The sequence below is a fragment of the Cydia strobilella genome, chromosome 5 (genome assembly GCF_947568885.1).
Source record: "Cydia strobilella chromosome 5, ilCydStro3.1, whole genome shotgun sequence".
Classification (NCBI taxonomy): Eukaryota; Metazoa; Arthropoda; class Insecta; order Lepidoptera; family Tortricidae; genus Cydia; species Cydia strobilella.
Window position 1 is genome coordinate 13,264,043 of NC_086045.1, and position 20,324 is coordinate 13,284,366.

The window sequence follows — 20,324 nt, forward strand, 5'->3', positions numbered from 1 at the left end:
CTACTATGTCGAGGCGCTCCAGCGACACCCGACACTCTCGCACTGGTGCCGCAGCAGCCTCCTCTGTATGCACCTTCAGGGCGCTCGTCTCCATCGGGCCCTCGGAATCACCGACGTCGGCGTCCGATTCTCGGGGGGAAAAGAATTCTCCCCCACTGGGAAAGTCACGGGTGTCCAGCCTTGTGGGGGAGAAAAACTCCTCCCTCCCAGGTGATGAGAGGATGGCCTCCGCGGCACGGGCCCTCCTCCCACAGAACACCCTCGTGGGAATTGGTGTGGGGGTCCGCACGTATTCTTGCGGCGCCACTGGTGCCTGCTCCTCTCCGGCCTCGCCATCGGGGACGGCATGGCTTATAAAGCGCCCTCGTTTGTCCCGGACAGGGCGGAACTCCACCGGTGGGGGGTTTGGAGATGGTGTCGTGCCAGCCTTCTTCGCACCTTCTTCGTCCCCTCCTCCGCGCAACCTTAACACTAATCTGCATGCATCGGTGTCCATTAAACATTTGCCATGGTCGTTGGTTTCCGTCCTAGAGTGGTGTGCCCCCCCAGAATACGGTGGGCGGCATGTCACCACAGCGCGGGCACTTGCCCGTTCTGTGGTGACACAGAGGATTGGAACCTCCTGGGGTAGTTTTTCCCATTTCTGGCCACTCATGATTTGCTATTTTTAGGGGGTATGCCCCCCCTTCTGACGTTCGTGACTGGGCTCCCCCCAGCCACGCATCCCATCGGCACGCCAGTCACACCTTGGGATTGGGGATTTTTTATAGTGGTTAACTCCACGTGACCTTCCTCTCAGTGAGGCAGGTCCCCGGTCCGCTCAGTGCGGGTTACGGGTTGCCCGACGGTGGCCGAAGCCACAACGCCGCACCGGGCGGTCTGCGCCAACCCACGGCAGCTCGTTTCCGAGCACCGACTCCGTCCCAGTGGGACCTGGCGTCTCGCACTGTGCCCTCTGCTGGTTTCAGAGGGACACGCGGAGCCGCCCCCCGTGTGCTGCTCTTAGTCTGGCCCCTCTCCTCAGGCCTGTCCGGCTTGGGAGGCCCTATCCGGCATAGCCCTGAGGGTCATTGGAGCACGCAAGCCCCTTCACCACGGCAAGGTGACAGCATTCGAAGGGGTTCTAGGTGTTCCCTTGCCCCAACCAAAGCTAACCTTTTATCTTCAAGCGCAGCACTAACCCCTTCCGGGAAAATTGGCGCACCCAAAAGGCTCAAAGAAGACTTCTGAAGGTGCCGCAGGCCAGGCAACACCTCCTCAAAATCCGACCGTAGACTTCCGTTCACCGAGGAGCCGCAGCAAAAGAGCTCGCACTTAGCAGGGTTCACCTCCATCCCGATCCCCTTCAACGCTAGCGCAAGTTTGTTAAAATCACTCAACACTGTCTCTGGATTACCCCCAAGTGTCCCATCATCTAAGTACCAAACATTTAGGGGTGAATCCAGAGAGGAAATAACCTTCTGTATCGCTAAGCAAAAAATTAGAGGTCCTAATGGATCCCCCTGCTGAGCACCAACTTGTGACGAAATTGCGGCCCCATTAAATAATAAGTTGCTAGGCGTTGAGTAACATTGGTGCAGAAATGGATAGAGCGAGGGCACCTGGTCCATTACTTCACCAAGAATCACATCCCTTTCAACGCTGTTGAAGGCATTCTTAATGTCTATTTTAAGAATAACCGCGTCTGTACTTTCATGAGCGAGGGCATAAGCTCGAGTGGCATGAATCGCCGCCTCACACCCTCTCGCTGTCCCAAAACCTATCTGAACAGGCCTAAGATATGCGGCCATTTGGTCTCTAACAGCCCGACAGCAGAGTTTGGCTGTAAGACGGCGTATTGTGCACCCTACAGCAATCGGCCTAATACCACCATCCTTTTTCGTAAGAGCACAGAGAGAAGCCCCATACAGATACGGGCAAATTATGGGGTTAAGTGAGCCCTTTAACAAAAAGTTACATAGCCTCGTCAATGACTCCAGTAGACGAGGACCGTTGTTACCCGCCGTAGAAGATGTCAGCTCCTTCAGGTGCTGCGGACGCAAACCATCTAGCCCAGAAGCCGATCCATTATAAAAACTTCCTATTGCATCCTTCACATCTGCTGGGGTTACTGTTACGGGAGAAACCGGAACATCTGGCTCAGGGGGGAACACGAGTGGCCTAGAGGGTGCTGGATACTTCTCCCGGAGTTACGCCACCGTCTCATCATTGGTAGGCGCTAGTGATGAATTCGACAAAAGAAGGCGAACTGCACCCCTCAGGTCCCCGTCATGCACCTTACTTTCAATACTATGCGCCAAAGACCTAGACTTTCGCGGCGTGCTTTCCGGCAAAGATAACATTGTACGGTCTACGTTTTCTTTCACTTTTGATGTCAACGATTTTGCACCTTTTTCGGGAACCCTTAGTGCAGAAAAAGAAAACGACAGCAACGAAAACCAATCTTCAACAGCATTGGACTGTACGCAGCTATCAATGATGTCGCACAACCTTCCCGCAACCAAACATCTTGCCCCTTTTGGTATGTGTTTTAACACATTCACCTTGGTTTTGAAGTCACCCAGTTTCTCCAGGTTCAAGCAAACCTGAGGAGCAGACGTAGTCGCCGCCTGAGAAGGACCGCTATCACTTGTGGGAATCTGAGCGTTCGAACTAGGTCCGGGAACCCCCAGGGTATTCCGATTCTGTGAGGCAACATCTCGATGGACCCTTGAAATATGTACATTAAGGCCTTTCGGCACAACATAAAGTTTAGGGGAACCTGGGCAATAGGGACAGGTGGCTTTAGAAGGGCTGCTCATTGTGGTACAAAAGAAATAATATCGCGAGCTAACAATTTTATCGATCAAAATATCTAAGGCAAACAAAACCAAAAAAAGTCACACTCAAAATAAAAATTGTCACAAATAAAATAACATAAATAACAAACAATATTAAAAATTTAAATTAATGTAAAAATGGGATTTAAAATTTAAAAATTTAAATTACAAAATAATCATAACATTCGCATCACTAATAATAAAAATTAATACATGTCAAAAATTTAAAACAAAGACAATAAATACATTAAAAAAAAAGTAAAAATAAAATAAAAAAAACAGAAACAGTAAATGTCACAAAAAAAAGAACAAAAAAAAAATAAACCAATCTCAATCACAAAAGTCAAGATTTGAACCTGGAACTTCAAGATTCAAAACAAAAATAGTTCCTCTCGCCACGGCGCCAATAAATCACTTTGGTGAGTCGACGAATTACGCCTCCGGTATGTACGTACGTATGATCTTCGTCAGAGCGCATACGTTAAATCCACCCTCCGGATGGCACACAAAAATAATGAAATGATTTATCCACTGACCTTATTAAATACACTAGGCACAGATAAATCACAATCAGTAGTGTACAATTACGCCGCGCGCTGAGATGCCGACTCCGCCCGTTCAACATAGAAGTCCTCGTATTTCTTGTGTTAGTGATTGTGACAATTGTGATGTGAACCAGCTGATTCATAGTGATTTGCAATGAATATCACTCGCCGACAAAAAGCCACTGTTTTGCCTGGCGCTCGTTATTCACGTGGATTAAAACATTACCACAGGTTCGTACCACTTGTAGTCTTGTACCTCACTCAGAAATTCGCGGTTTATTCTACGCGGATTATTTTAAAATCGTAAATTGTACGGAGGATCACTTGACAGTTTCGCCATTTTTTTTTTTTTTTTTTTTCAACAACAACAACAACTGCAACAAAACTCCAGAGGAGTTACATGCGCGTTGACGACCCTAACACCCCGCACCCTCGTTGAGCTCTGGCAACCTTACTCACCGGCAGGAACAGAACACTATGAGTAGGGTCTAGTGTTATTGTAAAAACCCTAGCCTAAGAAGGATGCTGAATAAAAGAATAAATATTTAGAGACAATCACACACAGATCGACATATGCCCCAATATATGCAAGCTTGTAGTATGGGTACTAGGCTACGTTATACATAAAATAAAACTATGGAAACGGATTATATCGCGTATATTGAATTCATAGTTTCATAGTTTCATAGTTTTATTTCATGAGTAACTATTGCGGTAACCGAAGACAATATTACGTTATACATACTTAAATTGATAAATCCACGTTATACATACATAGATAACATCTATAATTCAGGAACAAATATTTGCGAAAAACACACAAATAAATGTCCTTAGGTACCGGGATTTGAACCTGGCTCCTGCTTCGTAGGCAGGATTACGATCATTACCAATTAAGCTAGTAGGCCGTTAATTATGTATAGTTCCATATACATCTCATATGATAAGCTCTCTTTGATGTGTTCAGGAACCGCAGGTATGTTACGCCTACAGCTCTAGATGTGTAACGCTGCTTTAACAAGTCTATTCTATGACATCTAGCCCCGCCCGCTTAGTTATTTCACAGCGACTCGAACTTGATCTCTTTCTCTGTTAATAAAATGTTTAATTGTTTTTAAAGCAAGAACAACAGACCTAGTTTTATTAAAGAAGAATACAATTACAGAAACAGTAGTTAACTATTCGATACCGTCAAACTCGTACTCGTCGTCGTCTAAATAACTAGTTCGGGATAATTACTTCACACCACTTGTACGAATAGTTAGTTTCCATACATAAAATTTCAAACTATGATCGCTGAAATTGAATTTCCACGCGGGTCCAGTCCTTTGTTCGATATTCGTTTTAATTAACATTTTAATTAGGACTGCTGCTAGAGTAGTTGTAATTGTCGTATATTTATTACTTGTTCGATACTACTAACTTTTAAAAAAACAATTGTTTCCTTATTTATAATTTTGCAAAATCAGTTATTAAATTAAATCATTTTACGGTTTAGACTCACTTGTTTTAGTACGCAATACACGGTCGTCGTAAACGCTGCTCGCACTATTAGTGCTTGAGAAAGGAGACCTAGGCTCTCCGAAACATGTCGCGCGAGTGACAAGTGAGTCTAAACCGTAAAATGATTTAATGTTAGTATGTCTCACAACAGTTTAAATTCGAGTTATTAAATTACCTAATATAGCAGGAGATACGTTATATATAGTCGATTTATCGATGTCTGATGGATGAAACTTATATTTTATGAAAGGAAATATGTTCCAGAACATAAATAAACAGGGTTGCCTAAAGAAACATAATAATTAAAAAAAAAATATTTCTTCAAATTTCACCGACTTGTCTGATGAACAAAATAAGTTAAAATGGAAAGTATACAACTTGTACAAAGTATACTTTTGCCAAAAAAAAATATTTTATCGCTGACTGTACTTCTTTCTACAAGCAACAAGCAAGTAATACTCATCAAGACAATTCAAAACAAAAAGTTAAATCTACCATTTTTTCTGAAAACCCCGTAAATGTACCAAAATGTCATTATACGAAAGCTAAGTGATCTCAAACTTCCAGCAAGAAGTATAAAAAATAATGAGATTCAAGCAGTTTATTGCGATAAATTAATAACATTCCTGGCGGCTTGCCAGCACTACAGCCCAAGATAGAAGCAGATCTGATAATGGAATGCCTCGCTAATTATTCGACAGATTAAATTAGCAACGTCGCGGTAATATCAGACAGCTGTGGGTAACGCAACGTGCTGCGTCGTAGTACACCACGTCTGCAGTATGGGAATTTTGTGCGGGAGAACGAACTTGTGCTTGTCCCCTAAAATAAATCTTTTGAACTTAAGTTCTAATTTTTAAAAGCGAAACTTTTTTTGGTTTTAATTACCCTAGGTATCTTAATAAAGACTGTACACAATGAAACCCGGCCATGCATGATCTGGTAAGTATATCTTTTTAACGAATGCACATAACCAAGCAGTTCTATTATTTTAATAATCTTTAGTTATTGTAATTTATAATAAAAATACCGTCATATATTCCATCATACCTTACATTTTTTGTCCAGCGTTTTTTGATAATCTTCATTCGCTTCGAACTACATTACCACAAATTTTCATAAGCTGTTTTATGCTCATTAGAATGTCATCTTACCAAAAACATGATTTTTTAATTCTTATATCTTTTTTTTCACATACAAGATATATAGGTACAGTGGTACTACGTAAACGAAATTAATAACTAGCTTAAATCTAAAATAGGCCCTTGAGGCATTGTAGCAAGGATGCTGGCGGCATTTCCTCGCTGTATCGCAATGCTGATACGTTGTGCGAGGAAGCCGCCAGCTCTTCGGTCACCAGTTACGTCAACCAGACGCTTCGCGATTTCTGTAAACAACTTGTGCGCGCTGGGACCCCATGGACCTAGAGTTTCAACTCCAAATGGAACGAAATGGTACTCGCTACCGAGGCTCTTATATTTATTACGTTTTAAAATCTCGGCGCTTTCCGCTGCTCCGCCCGCTTTTACATTAGTCCGTTGGAGGTGGGACGGTGCCAGTGTGTCTACGCAGGTAGCAACCCACACCAACATCCGTCCCAAGCTCCAAGGAACCAAGGCCGGGCCTCTTGCCATCATCCCTGATAATGCCAGTCGGCTCAAGAAGAGCGGGTACATTGATGATTTATGTTTCTATTCTTATATCTATATTGACATAATAATTTATAATGCAATTTAATATTATGAAATAAATAAATATCATATCATATCATATCATCTTTTCTACTTGAGGTAGCCAGGAAAACTTTCTGCTCCAAGCCAGCCCAAGCACAGAAAGTTGTTTTTATATGGGAGGCATTTTTTGTCAATAAGTCAAATTCACCAAAGTTTAAACACGTCGGAACTATCTCAATCTGAACACAATCAGAGAAATGTTGGGTATTGTGAAAAGATAAGTAATAAGGAATAATTTGGTTTATACAATAAAAACTAATAAAATATTTTAACTGGAAAGAGAGGTAAAGATAAAGAGGCCTTCATGTGCCTAAGTAACTGTAAGATTCGAAAGCTACGCACATGTGGTCACGATTAATTGAACAAAATATTTTCAACTTTTGTTATAACTTTTATCATGGACAAAAAATATAGGTACTGTGGAATATAAATTTTGTAACGCTGTCACAGACAACCTAACTTTATATTATGTTTCTAATCTTATTATGTAGTTTGATAACCACAAATTATTACGGGAAAAGTGCTGCTTGAAAATGTACATTCATTTAAAAGATACCACATCATTCGTGGCCGAGTTTCATCGTGTACACTGTTTAATGAATGTGATGGCTTGATACACTTGATACCTCAATGAAGGACATTTTTATTTAATTTACATATTTAATACATATTTCGTACAGTTTAGGAGAGAGTGGGGGAATTGGGAACGGCGGGTATTTAAAAACAGTGAAATATAATTAAATAGTACTTCAAATTCCACAAAAAAATCTTGAGATGTTTCACAAAAACAAAAAGAGGCCTTCATGTGCCTAAGTAACTGTAACATTCGGAAGCTACGTACATGTGGTCACGATTAATTGAACAAAATATTTTCAACTTTTGTTATAACTTTTATCATATATCATGATAGATGTAACCATGGAGGTTTTGGAGTTGAAGACTCCAAATTTTGTTATTATCTTGTATAGGGTATCTGCTTTCAAACCCCAGGTGGTTTCAAGTTCACCAAAATTACAATCATGAGTGATACTCATTTTTATTGATATTATTCAATTGGGGTAATTAGTAACTAAGGAAACGAGAGCGTTCCCAATTACCCCTTGCATTTTCAATGATTCCTACTACATACTGATTGAAAATCCAATATTTTTCACTTTGTAGATTGTTATGTATCCCGTGAGTTAAAAGAAGATCCTTGAAAAGTGATGCTTAATTGAAAATCTTAAAACGGCACGTGCTACTACCTGCATAAAAAATAGTTCGGTCACTGTAACCGGTTATTGAATTACATCACCTATGGAAATTGCAATTAGATTCAAAATGAACTAATGGAAAAATATTTTGCGAGGCTGTAACTGGTCCCTCTACGGTTACTGAGTGCCGGCGAGTAGAACGTTACAGAACCAGTCTAAAATGTGTCATCGAGATGCGTAACAAAGGCGCGTTATCGGAGAGTGCACCTACACTAGTCTTTGAGCGTTGGACTAGCCCGCGCTCATGTGCCAATTAGAATTATACGCGACCCTTTTTTGCAGGTAGTGGCACATGCGGTTCAAGGCTAGCTACAAATCGAACGACTATACCCCATACGGTTTCGGGTAAAATTGAATAACAATAACTTCAAATTATTATTTTCTTAAATTAGATAACCAAAGTAACGGTTAGCATAAAAAAATATTCGGCTTATGACATTTTTATATCTTAGGTATTTTTAGACCGTTTGCATTTAAGTGTTCCCAATTCCCCCACTCTCCCCTATGTATGACACATCTTGGAAGCTAGATTGGAACTACTTAGATTGGGTTCAAATTTGCTAAACTTATGAGGCTGATGACAATGCTTTACTTGGTTTATAAAAGAGCGGTACTTTTATATAATTATAGCACATGCAGTCACGGGGATATAATTATTTTCCAACATTTTCAAAAACTGAAAATTCTAGCTCCGGTATCCCCTACTGCATTACATATCCTGTTTTTCAAGTGCGGATAGATCAAGTGGTCCCGTGCAAAGAGACCCTTCTCAACGAGAGGAGCGGTGTGGAATAAATCGGCAATAGCATGTGGAACAATTGAATTGTTATTCTAATTACAAGTAGGTAACTACCTACCGTCAACCGGGGTGAATAGGGATGGCTGGGGTGAATAGGGACAAAACTTAAAATATGATTTTACCTGACAGTTTCTTAAAAAAATGGCTAAGCCCGCAGTCGTAACTAAATATATTAAATAAATAAATAAATAACTGCGGTAGCAAGTGTCCCGTGCGTAGGTAATCTACCTACTATCACCTATGATTACACATCTATCATCTATGGTTATGACATCCCACTGCCGTTCACTCCTTTAATCACTACACCTAATAAAACAAAGGGGTTGGAATAAGTCGCCATATTTGAGGATAATAACTGTCGCTGTGGGTGGCTTTTTTGGGTTGTTTTTAAATTATTTAAAGCAATTTTAGCCGCCGAAAATAAGTTTAATTTTATTTTATTTTATTGAATATTACCTACGTGAAACTAAACGCACGGCGGCCTTATTTTTTTGATTTCATTGAATATTTTGTGGCTACTTTTGTACACCATACATACCAAAAATCGAATCGGAGCACTCAACTATCCTGAGCCGAGCATATTTTCTGTTTTAAAGTTCAAATTTGTCATGGAACCGAATTTGTCAACCCCGACCCCACGTGGTCTTTGTAGTCCCTACCCCTAGAGTGTATATAAAAGCCCGGAGGCGCGGAGGGAGGGCAGCCTCCGCCCGCCGTAAGAAAGTGCAGGCACCGAGTGAGCCGAAGCGGCTGAGGCTGGTCGCTGAAGACGACCAAAAAGGAGAAGCTGCGAAGGCGAGCGTTGGCACCAACGCTCGCCTCCGCAGCTTCTTACGCCAGGGCGGCGGGGCTGCGGAGTCCACCTCATTCTCCCTCCCTCGCTGCATTACAATCTTTGGCACTGTTATAACACTTATAACCTTAAATTATACCTTAAATTACAATGTAATATACTTGTACGTCAAATTTGACAATAAATATGACAACTTCGTACGTGAAAAACTAAATACGTCAAAAACAGTAAGTAGGTTTAAAACCTCAAGTTATGATAACCTATGACAATTATTGACATAGTCGCAATTGTTGTAGGTATTTGAAACTTATAGACTGGACGCGACTCAAAATGGAAAAACATTTTTTGTCACTTAGGTTCGTTTCTTACAAATACCCCTTTACCGAAATTTTTAATAAGAGGTATATGAAAGTAGCAATAAGAAAAAATACATTTTATCTAGGAGGTAAACTTGAGACAGGCTTGTAGGTATATTGATTTGAGTTTGCATGTAGCCGCGAACGTAATGTGATGTTCAAAACGTCAGGCCAAAATGATAAAAGTAAGTGCATTCTATTAAATCCTGTGTCAGTACCTATAAAATTTTGGGACATTTAATTTCTCGCCATTCTCTCGAATTCGCGCTGTTTGGTCACGGTTAGCCTAACATACATAGAAGGATCTCGCTTTGCTCATCGTCGCACCTATCCTTTAACTCTGGCAGAATACCTACAGTTTTAACTGCAATCAATTTGAAATAATTAGTGAAATTGTTTTCACCAATGTACTTTTGCGACAACTAGTTTTGAAAAATCGGAGTTACAACTATTGAAACTGCGTTTTGGAAAACTAGTTTTACTCGTGAAAATGGGTTTTAATAAAATTAATTTTAACTAGGGAAAACGCCTTTTTTAGTAGTACATACATTATTGCCATGAAACTGTTTTACCATATTGTATAAATGACCATTAATTTGTAATATGTATTGGGTTCCTATATCTGTTCATCACACAGCCCTTATTCAGGTTTACATAACTCGACAGTAATTTGACTAATCAGATACTGAACTGTCAGTCGTAGTCAAAATTAGAAATCATCAACACTATTAAATAAATATTAAATTAATTTATCTAGCTATCTACGATTTAGTAACTCAATGCACATATAAATTACACAAACAAATTAACTAAATGACTTAAGTATGTGAAAAATCCCGTTCCAAATTTAAACTTATTTCTATTCCAATAATGTCCTAAGGGTATCTTTTCGTCCAAATTGCCGCAGTGTCTTAAGTCAAAAGTCTTTGACCAGTGTGTGTTGCCAGTGATGACATACGGATCTGAGACGTGGGCGCTAACGATGGGCCTCATAAGAAGGCTCAAGGTCACGCAAAGGGCAATGGAGAGAGCTATGCTCGGGGCTTCTCTGCGTGATAGAATCAGAAATGATGATATCCGCAGTAGAACTAGGGTCACCGACATATCTCGCAGAATTGCAAACTTTAAGTGGCAGTGGGCGGAGCACATTGCTCGCAGAACTGATGGCCGGTGGGGCCGGAAGGTTCTGGAGTGGCGTCCGCGTACCGGAAGACGAACTGCCGGTAGGCCTCCAACGAGGTGGAGCGACGACCTGGTGAAGGTCGCGGGAATTCGGTGGATGCGAGCGGCACAGGATCGGTCGGAGTGGCGAGCCTTAGGGGAGGCCTATGTCCAGCAGTGGACGTCTATCGGCTGACATGATGATGATGATGATGATGAAAGTTGTTTTTTTAAGGAATAGGGCAACCATTGTAAAGCACAGAATTACCAAGTACTGATTCCCTAAGTAACCTAAGATCAGGCTGCAGTCAAAAAACTAGTAAAGGTTACGTTATCCTGATAATTTTCCCGCCGTCTTCATGCTCGTTTTAGTTGGTTATTGTCTGGTTAGCTGAATGTTAGCTATAGTTTTTGCGAAAATCCCCAGGACAGAGGCGAATATTTTTGTATGAAAACTTGCAACTTTAAATGCATTTTTTATCGAAACTACTTCAGTCTAAACTGAAGTCAAAATCAGTCCAACGACTCAATTTTTTGCAAGCTTTCTAATGGTACCCCACACGATTCTTACAAATGAAATAAAAAATCTGGTTACCCCACTCAACCCAATATTACAATATTAGTGGTGGTAATTGCTACAATTGTTTCAAATTTTAGGTATACGTCAAATGGTCTCTGAGAAAAACGCATTTAACTGATTTGCAAGACCGAAGTGATCCCATAAGTGTTCCGTTTGTCCAAACAAAGTTTTGCACGGTACACTAAAAAATAATCAGATAAGAGTGAATTGTATTTTTTTTATATATATATACCGTTTTCATTTCGTCCGGGGAAAGATCAAACATGAAAATAACATCCCACCAGAGACATTCTCATGTAAAATTTTGCCAAGACGAGACCATATGGCTCGTACAGGCGTATTCGAATTTTAATTATTTGATCTGTCTCCGATATATAAAATTCACGTATTGGAAGTCATGATTAGCGCTTACTTACAAATAAATCTATCTCCTAACTATTGGATGCTATATCAGTAACCTTTTTGTAGCTTATCATATTAACAGCAACGGTTTTAAGCAATATAGTTTTCGAGATATTTGGCATCAAAGTTGAACAATTTTAGGCCAAGACGCTGGTTTTCTGGCCATAACTTTTGTGTTACAGACAAGTTTTTAAAAATGATTAAAAAAAGGGTGTTATTACGATGGAAACTTGTATCAAAAAAAAAGTCCAGAATTCCATATCCGACTAATAGGTACTTAATATAAAACATGGTTTGTATTTTTATTTCTTTTGACGCGCAAAACCGCGTGTCGATAAAATTTAAAATACAAATAGTTATAACCTGAACAAGAATATGTCACATGCGTCCCCAAGGTGGCGCAATAGGGTTCTCCAATTCAGTACGGAAGTACGAGTAGGGGGTACGAGAGTACGAGGGAGAGGGGGAAGTAGCAGTTTTACGATACCTACACAGAATAATTCGCGGGTAGATGGTAGTTTTTTTATAAGTTTGTGTAGTAGGTATCGGTATGCATAGTTTTAGATATTGCATACATATAATCCCTTACTAAATCAGTATGAGTTAATGCCATTCTTGTAAAGAAAACTACAAATAACGGCATTCTCCTGTGATCATGGACACAAGGGTTTCACTGCGATCAAACGCGCATTATTGCGTTTTTATATATTTTCCGAGTTGTTTTTATTTATTTGTCTCCCAGATATTAAGTATTATAAATCTAAACGTCTGTATGTTACCTCTCACAGGCTGAACTGATTTAGATTAAACTTGATCCGGAGATAGTTTGAGACCTAGACTTTGATGGACATAGGATAGTTTATACCTCTCAATAATCATCATCATTTCGCGCAGACGAAGTCGCCTGTGTTGACGAAGAAGCTAGTGTTTTTATATTTCGTATGTTTCTGATTCTCCATCCACTCTTATCTTATTGAAATGATACTGTTTATTTTACTGTTTGTGTGTTTTAAATTATCTTACAAACACATATATACTTATACAATTCTGGTAACATAAACACTCTAAAGTCAATAGCAACTCCCGTACCAAGCTGCGGTAATAATGTTAATGGTTGCTTACTCTGTTATACTCATACATAAACAGTATTTGGTAGACATACCCACGTGACCATTAAATTTGTACATAGTTACTAGTTTATTACCCAAAAGAAGGAACATCGTACGTCGGATGTATTATGCTCGGTAGTCATTTCTAGTTGCTACGATACAGCCAGACTGTATTTCTTTTTACTTACTTAATAAGCACACATCTTTGATAATCACGACTAACAGCGCGATTCGGGAAATGAATTAGAGATTCACTAGATATTAAATAGTAGTTAAAGATACGTGACGTTCCACGGCTAAAGGTACCTTATGGCGGCTGGCGCTTACGCAATCCAATATTAATTGGAGCGTAAGCGGCAACCGCCATAAGGTACCTTTAGCCGTGGGACGTCACATATCTTTACTATTTCATATCTAGTGAATCTCTAATTCATTTCGCCGTAAGCCGGCGTTTCGTGAGGCAATTAAAAGGACGTTAATGTTCTAGGGCAGTTCATTCGTTCAACAAAAAACTTTCAGCTCTCATGTTGAAACGTGACTAACGCCTCTATCTATAGACGGTAATGTAAAGTATCTGTATACACAGCGCTCTGCAAACACAAAGCTAGTTTAGGGTCGACGCTTTGTTAGAGGTTCGCTGGTTTTGACACAGATGGCGCCAATATGAAAGCTGTGCACTGCGATCTGCGATTCGTGATTTGTGTGATCTGTTCGTAAATTTCATAATTTAATAAAGCCATATAAAGCTCAAGAAAACTGTGTGTTTTTTAGTGATAGAAATAGTTTAAGATATCTCTCTCAGGTCCATATGTTTTAATAATGTGTGTTTGCCATTGTGTGATAGTTATCAAAAAGCATAAATCGCTGATATACATTCAAAATTCAAAATTGTTTATTGCATTCAAAAACTTTACAAATATTACAGTGGCTTGACAAAAATAAGTTTAAAAATGCAACATATTTATTTCTAATAAACACAAACCAGTACAATTTTTAGGGTTCCGTAACCAAAGGGTAAAAACCGGACCCTATTAGTAGTCTGTCCGTCCGTCTGTCCGTCTGTTTGTCACCAGGCTGTATCTCATGAACCGTGATAGCTAGACAGTTGAAATTTTCACAGATGATGTATTTCTGTTGCCGCTATAACAACAAATACTAAAAACAGAATAATATAAATATTTAAATGGGGCTCCCATACAACAAACGTGATTTTTTTGCTGTTTTTTCCGTAACGGTACGGAATTCTTCGTGCGCGAGTCCGACTCGCACTTGGCCGGTTTCTAATAATAATTTAGCTGCGATTTATTCGTTTGTACTAACTGTCCAAGAACCCTTGTAGAGTGTATGGACATAAGATTTCATTTTTAGGGTTCCGTACCCAAGGGTAAAAACGGGACCCCATTACTAAGACTCTGCTGTCCGTCTGTCTGTCACCAAGCTGTATCTCGTGAACCGTGATAGCTAGACAGTTGAAATTTTCACAGATGATGTATTTCTGTTGCCGCTATAACAACAAATACTAAAAAGTACGGAATCCTTGGTGGGCGAGTCCGACTCGCACTTGTCCGTCCGGTTTTTTTACAAAGTTAAGGTATCTCGTTTTATTATTTATGTTTTGATAAATAATGTAAAAGAACTTCGTAAACATACTACTACTTAACTCTTGACCCCCTCAAAAAAGACACTATTAAAAAAGTGATGCTATTACCAAAAAAAAAAATTATACTCAATTTGACGCTTCCTGTATCAAAGTTGCTGCAGTATGGTTAAAATCAATTTTTCAAATTTATTTAAGCAATGCAGTCTGAATCCGAATGTTACCAACCTTAGTTTATTTATTGAAGATCGGTAGCCTAGCGGCCAGGCGTACGACTTTCATACTGCAGGTTACGGGTTCGATTGGTTCGAACCTCGACTATAGCCTTTAAGTTTTTCATAACTTATGACTGGCATATCATTTTGTGTTTCGCTTTTAAGTAAAAGAACGCTTAATGAGCAAACCGGACTTGTCTCAATAAGGCCTAATTTCACCTCTGGGTTTGAAGGTCAAATGAGCCGTGGCAAAAAGCCAAAAAGATGATGAGTTTCATCTCTGTATTATAACGATATTGTTTCAACATCTAAAATAAATATAACATTTAAAACTTTCGCGGTTTAAACACATATTAAATCACATTTAGAAACGGGTCTATCGCGAATTTATTTTGTTACCTTTATTTACCGACGTTTCGACACAGGTTTCACTGGTCGTGGTCGCGGCTAACTGACGTCCCAGCAACATGTCAAAACAGAGATTTGTGTGACTACCCCACGAAAAGTGCATTTAAAGTTCGAGGTAGACATCACATTTTCAAACCACCCACTACACATAAAAGTTAATTATTGTCAATAGTCCGACACACAACACTCACAACATCCGCGCACACATCCGAAGATAGATCCCTTGGCTTTAACTTCTGGATCACTGGTCCCCAAGTTGCCGATAAGTTACACCGAGCATCTAAACTCCATCCACTCAAGAGTGAAATTCACACATGAAATAGAATGTGACAGATCCTTACCTTTTCTGGATGTCAAACTGATGGTGAGATCGGACGGCACCTTGGCACACTCTGTATACAGAAAACCTACGCATACCGACAGATACTTACAGGCATCCTCTCATCATCACCCAAGGCACCTACAATCCGTGATCACGTCCTTGGTGAACAGGGCACATGACTTATGTGACCCTGAGCACCTGGACGGTGAATTAGCGCATGTCAAAGCTGTACTGGAAAAGAATGGATACCGAGGGGGGATGAAACGCAAGCCGAAGAGAACGGAAAGACATCCAGAGGTCAACAGACAACCAGCGTTCTTAAATCCGTTCGCAAATCACTGGATTGAGCTTCATAAACCAAAAGTTGTCTCCACTGAACGCCATTATTATCCTCGAGTTGTGCGAGAAGCGATTGAAATCAAGAAGCACCCCAGAAATTTTAATAGGGAAGATGGTTTTAACTTATCGGCAACTTGGGGACCAGTGATCCAGAAGTTAAAGCCAAGGGATCTATCTTCGGATGTGTGCGCGGATTTTGTGAGTGTTGTGTGTCGGACTATTGACAATAATTAACTTTTATGTGTAGTGGGTGGTTTGAAAATGTGATGTCTACCTCGAACTTTAAATGCACTTTTCGTGGGGTAGTCACACAAATCTCTGTTTTGACATTTTGCTGGGACGTCAGTTAGCCGCGACCACGACCAGTGAAACCTGTGTCGAAACGTCGGTAAATAAAGGTAACAAAATAAATTCGCGATAGACCCGTTTCTAAATGTGATTTAATATCTAAAATAAATATTTTGATGATCTATCTACATCTACGGATAGGAACCAAAATATATTAATTCATTTTAATACAGAAGAGAGATAAATCGCAGGTAGGGGTTAAAAAGTCACATATTATATCCGCAAAGTTATAATTCATGGTAATATTGTGATAACCCAACTATCAATAAATCTGGCAGCTTAATACCATAAATACGCAAACACTGCTAATCTCTTCGAATTAGCTGTTTATCTGCTCCGACAAAATATAGTCTCATTGGGAAATTGAGTTTATCATTTCTCACAACAATTTAAAGCGCAGTATGGAACTAAGAATGTACGATTGAATGACGTAATATTTCTACCAATTAAATAATGTTCGGTTTAACTGTTTCTATGGCGGCAAGTTTTAACCGACTTCTTTCCCAGGAGGAGGTTCTCCATTCGGTTGTAGCTATGTTTTTTTTGTGTTCTTTTTTTGTTTGAAAGAAGTTCCCTTCAAGGTGTTCCCATATTATTTTTGGTTCTGATCTGATGATGGAATCTATAAGGAATTGAGGGAACTCCTCAATATTTTTAAAGGCACGTGTATGGTGATTTCGGTGGTTTCTAAAGTAACTCAAGCATTTCCTCCCAAAAACCACAAATCTGATGTAGTGCAACTGTAGCCTTACCACGAGTTTGACACTGACATATTCGCTAACGTCTTCGTAACTTACTTGCCATACATCTCGCTCGCACTAATATGCTCGCACTAATGTACGAGACAAATGGATAGAATAGTATATTACTACCAGAGGCCGTGAAGTAAAGGGTTGCCGGCCGAATAGAATAGATGGCGGCAACCTATTTTCAAATATACTGCTTTTCTCAAACAAGCAATGAAATAAATAAAAACAAAACTCCACGAAATCAAAGTTTTATTTATACAAAAAGGTACTAAAACTAAAATTAAACTACACACAAAATATAACTCACACGTATGTCTTTATGACACGTATATTTTACGTGTCGTGTATTTTTATTACCCGTATGTTTTTATGTATCTTTGATTTTTTCGCCTTGTATCCGTCTGACTGTCGTTTTCGCCACATAAGTTTACATAGTACAAGTTATCATATTGACATTATGATTCACATACATCGCTGCCTTAAGCATGGAGTATTATAATAATATAATATTTCATTCCCACGGTGTTGAAAATTTTATAGTTACTTCCAGCTCTTTAAAATATGCCATAAAAACTGTTTCTGATAAACTGTAGGCATTTTTTCTTAGTTTTTCAAATACATAATAAAATTGCCAGTATCCATACTATTGCAAATACTTCGTCTTTAACTTGGCGGCAGCAAGTTATTTATAAAGTCAATTCTGCTTACGCTGCCAATTCCAACTCCTACGATTACAATTAATATTAATTAAATTTTTTCATCGGAACTTAAACAACAAACATTTCGTTTTATTAAACAACAAAATAAACAACGTACAACGTACAACGTTTCAACTTTGCCTCCATAACAATTTAAAAAAATACCTACGCGTGTTTGAGTAGACATTTTTACCGCTAATATTTAGATGAAATATTTTAAATGTTTATTTGTGTAGTTAAATTTGTAATTTAAAAATATTGAATTTTGTTAATAATGTCTAATTTATTATGTTCATGTCGATTATATATTAAAAAAACTGCAAAATATTGCAAACATCGTTTATTTATTTTTTATAGGCGTAGTGGGTGTTTTTGAATGTCATTACGAACCATAAAGCAAATACTGCCTATAGTTTTTTTTAAATGGCTGAATGCCATGATGCTGTGTCACAAATATCTGTGAAATGTAAATTAAAAAAGAGCACTTTGCCGGTCAAGGCCTGCAATTTTGTATGAAATTTCATTAAAGACCTCTAGTCTAGCCGCGCCTGAAACGTGACACTTCGCAGCCTATTTTAAGGAACATAATAATTATCAATATTTCATTGCATCATATCATATCATATCATCATGTTTGAGAGAAGTGAGTTACGAGCACGCTAGCAAATATGTCAAACTCGGGTTAAGGCTACTGATGATAAAATTGGGTTTATTATTATTTTTGATGTAGGTTAGTGTTGGAAATGACTAAAGAGACTGAGAGTTGAGGGGTAGTTGTGCGAGATGAAGGTAGAGAGTGGTGAAGGTGGGTTGGGGGGTCTGATGTTGGGGGTTGAGGGGTTGGGGTTTGACGAGTCAGGATTTGAGAGGTTAGGGGGTTTAGGGGGCGGTGGGAAGTTGAGGAATCGGGAGTTAGGGTTAGGAGTTAAGGGGTCTGGGGTAGAGGGGTCGGGGAATGACGGTTGAAGGGTTGGTGGTTCAGGGTCAAGGGTTCAGTGATCAGGGCTGGATGTGCTGTGAGGTTGAGTGCGGGTCGGGGGGATTAGGTCAGTGGCGGGCGAAGGATGCATTTAGTGTAATAGGAATGATTTATTTTCTCAGACGGACTCGAGGAAATTTCTGTTTATTTATTAAAGTTTACGAATTTATTGTTAAACATAATAATGTTTTGCATTCATACGTCATGCGTCAGGAATAAACTTTTAACAATGCCTTAAAAATAAAAACTTTTTACAAAAGAGAGAAAAACCGACTTCAAAAAAGGTAAAATAAAATATTATTACTTTTTAAGTATATGCGTTACCAACTGACATGTTTGAAGTCGGTGCCAAGCCAAACAGTAACAATAACGGTAAAAAATAATCAGGTTTATGTCTATAAATCATATTACAACTGTAGGTACTTATATTATAAACGTGAAAGTAATTCCTGTCTGCCTCTTTGTCACCTGTTCACGGTTAAACAGCTGAACTGATGTAGGTGAAATTTGGAATTAAGGTAAAAAGTTTAAGCCCTGTAGATGGTCCTTGAATTGTTTTATATTTTGAAATGAAGTTCTCTGAATAAAGAACGGGAAATAACAGTCCCAATCCCACACTTGGGCTATGTGTACCTATTTGTATAGAAACGGTCGTCTGCCTAATACTTTCCTCTTTAACAGGGAAGCTTTTGATCAAAAGCAGATGCTCAACATGCACTCACGAAATACCGTAGAAACCGCACTATTAGAGATGCGATCATGAGCGTCACCATACCTTTCAATTTCTTCCCGATATAATGATCACCTGATGTAATTGTTTTCGGTCGGTGGGTCGTCTATGAAAAATCGATCTCCCTGTTGTACCCAATGTTTCATGAAATATTATAATATGTTATTCCTTGAAATAAAACTATGAAAACGGATTATATCGCGTATATTGAATTTATAATACATCCCGACGTTTCGAACTCTTGACAGCGTTCGTGGTCAACGGGTGACCCGTCACCCGTATTCAATATACGCGATATAATCCGTTTTCATAGTTTTATTTCATGAGTAACTATCGCGGTAACCGAAGACAATATTATGTTATTCTTTGTTAGTCATAGTTCCGCATATGCATTAATAGAGCTCATATGCACTATAATTATGCAGTTGCTCATATAAATTAGATTTTGGGATTACATTCTAAAACGGCATCAGCAGTCGTCACATAAAAATCACTCTAATAATTTATACATTTGTATACAAATTTACTTAAAATCCACAAAAGCTTAACTTAATTTGTAAATTAAATATAAATTAGAAACAAATTGAACTGGTAGGCAAAATAATGAGTAGAAAGGATATAAATCTTTATTAGCCATGAAATATCTGAATTACAAATTTAACGCCCAACTTGCGGAAGTTTGCTTTTTGATGCAAATTATGCTTAATTTCTATTTCTGACTGGCCGTTAAGTGCTTTGGCTTGTCCGAGCTTCGTAATTAAAGAAAACATTGATGTCTCGTAAACTAAGTAAAATGTAAGGTCTATTGTGTTGGATAAAGTTTTTTGACGTATTTTTGTATTGCATAATGTTACTTGGAAAAAATGTCGTTTGGCAGAATTACCTT